Source organism: Eptatretus burgeri, chromosome 3 (genome assembly GCF_056783735.1).
Source record: "Eptatretus burgeri isolate ZD-2024b chromosome 3, Ebu_testis_v1, whole genome shotgun sequence".
NCBI lineage: Eukaryota > Metazoa > Chordata > Myxini > Myxiniformes > Myxinidae > Eptatretus > Eptatretus burgeri.
The window spans coordinates 57,310,246-57,313,317 of NC_140963.1; positions in this window are offsets into that span (position 1 = coordinate 57,310,246).

Genomic DNA, 3,072 nt, shown 5'->3' on the forward strand with positions numbered 1-3,072 from the left:
ACTCCCGCTCCTTGAAAACTACACAGAATTCTATGTCTACAATCCTTCCTGCAGAATGAAGAATCGACATAGTTTTTGTGGATGATGATACGATTAAATGTCTCCCATACCCAGTGCCGGATTAAGGCATTGGCTTTAAGGGCTGCAGCCCAGGGGCCTCTGCCAGCTGAGGGCCTCCAGATATTAAGTGAAATTAATTTACTGTGAAAAGTTACTTCATTTGTAAATGCTGAATTATCTCTTTAAAAAGGGCTCAATTAATATAGTGTATAATATACTGGAATTTTTTTTCTTGTCCATTATTCCAACTCGTTGGCACCGGCAATCCTCATTACAATAAGACGATCTCATCCTCGCTTAGGGTCTGTACAAGAAATCGCTCATTCCATCAAAACTTTCCTTCTTCTTCTTTCGTCATTGCTTTGTTGGGCAATATTCACTTTAAAAATTTGTTGGGCAATTTGATGAATTCAGGGACAAGCATGAAACACCGCAAGCTTCTGATATCTACACCCTTGTGCTTAAAAATTGATTAACTTCTTCATTCCCTAATGTTGAAATAGCACTATGGATTTAATGGTGTTTTATGATAACTAATGCGAATGGAGAGAGAAGTTTCTCCAGGCTGAAACATTTAAAGAATGTACTCAGGTCAACAATGACACAAGAACGACTTTACAGACGAGCTGTCATGGCAATTGAAAATGATGTTCTCAAAAATGTACAATTTACTGATGTTTTGGAGAAATTTGTTACCAAGAAATTACACAAAGCAAAAGTTTGAATTTTAATTTTGTTTAGCCTTGTCAAATAAATTTAATATTTCAAAAACTTATTTTAGTTTTGAAAATATCACAATATCTCTTCTCTTTTTGTTGTGTTACACTTGCACCCATCTACGCGGGCCTAATGTTGACATTATGTTGTAGAAGTTGAATAAACTGATTTCAAGAATCCGAAATTTGATTTGTGTGCTTTTGTTAATTATCACTGGGGGCCTCACAGTATCTGTAGCCCAAGGGCTGACAAATTGCTGCACCATCACCACTGGTACCTATCATCATACATGGCAAGTGACCCGCATTTTACGGATTTGCCCCGTTTTGTTTGTGAAAACCCGCAGGCTCGTTTTAATGTTGTCAAAACCCGTATTTGATGGAAAGTACGATCAATTTTAAAAACGCAAAGTTTTGCTTCCATTCCACTCGCAAGGATTTACACACAGACCGATAGACCGGTGGAGACCTGAAGTTGAAATGCAAGGTATCACTGTAGTGTCTCGTCTATGAGCCTGGTGTGGCTCAGTGGTTAAGGCGGTGGCTTGGGATCCTTGGGGTCCTGAGTTCGAGCCCCACTGGCCGCTGAGTTAGCATCAAGGGGGTTGACTCAGCCTGTCATCCTTCCGAAGGTCGGCGAAATGAACACTAGTATACTGGTAATTATCCCTGCAGGGTCGAAGGCGACTTAAGGGTTGGCATCAGGAAGGGCATCCGGCAGTAAAAACATTGCCACAAGAAAGGGTACCGTGATTGGAGCTCGCAAAAAGCTGCCCCCTGCTCAGGGATAAAGGCTTTCAACTGGTGTGATGACTGCAGTGTCTGGTCTGGTGGCTGTGTGACGTCATGAGCTTTCTCTCACCCAAGGCCACGTGGACGTCCCTAGGATTCCGCATGCAGCATCACTTCACTTCTGCTCACGTCGACCATCTTGCCATCACCACAAATCAATCGATATGTGCTTTCCAATTCACTCTTCCACGTCTTGGTGATATTTATCAGGACTTTCAAGTAGTTTTAAATGGCAGGATTTGATTCGATTCGGATTGCTTTCATTCATACAAGGTGTCCACAAATTACCAAATTCGAACTGTAATTAAAAAAAAAAAATTAAGTGGGACACATGATACCATCTTATAACTAGAAAGGCACTCGGTAGAGCGCATACCTCCACCACGTGTTGCCTGATCCACGAGAACATATCTGGTTCAATACATTTTTGAAATATCATGCTATATATCGTTTTTGGCCAGAACTCTCAATGCTTAATAATCACTTAAAACATTTTCAGATCTTCACCAAAATCGAATCAATTCTTCCAAGTCACGCACCCAACGCGCCCACCAACTTTCATTAAAATCCGTCCACAACTTTTTGAGATCTCGTGCTATATATTAGTTTAGTCCTATAATTTCTCAATGGTGAAGAATCACTTAAAAAAATTAAATAATCCTCAAATCCAGATCCGGATTCGGATCTTCACCAAAATGGAATTGTTTCTTCCTCGTCACACACCCGACCTGTCCACCAAGTTTCGTCCGAATCCGTTCACAACTTTTTGAGATCTCGTGCTATATATTAGTTTAGTCCTATAATTTCTCAATGAAGAATCACTTAAAAAATTAAATAATTCGCATATCCAGATCCGGATTCGGATCTTCACCAAAATCGAATCGTTTCTTCCTCGTCACACACCCGACCTGTCCATCAAGTTTCGTCCGAATCCGTTCACAACTTTTTGAGATATCGTGCTATAAATTAGTTTAGGCCTACTTCTCAATGGTGAAGAATCACTATAAACAAGGACAAATGTGTCCAAGAGCCGCGTCATAAAGGTTTTGTCTTCAGCAGAAGAAGAAGAAGAAGAAGAAGAAGAATAAGAAGAACAACACCGCTGAGCTCTCTTCGAGCCAGTGTTCGCACCGCGACGCGGCTAAAAATTCTCGTAGTCAGATGCGGATCGGGATCTTCGTTGAAGTTCCTTGCGAGGGATAACATTTTCATTATTATTATTATTGAAAATGTAACACTTTTCTGGAACAACACCCACAGGTTTCCTTCCCTAATTTGACTGACTGTCGGTCAATGTCTTGGCTGTAATTTCGGTTGTTATCCCAATTATATTGGCCATGACGGTGTAGTTCGCAGCTGCTTTTCGAGCTTTTTTTTCCCCCTTTGTCGGTCAGGAACTTGTTTCTATCGACGTAATACGAGTCAGCATTCGGCATTCAGCACAAGCAGGATTCCTGAAGCCAAATTTGGTGTTGACGGGTGGTTTATGTGACTCGACTTGAGA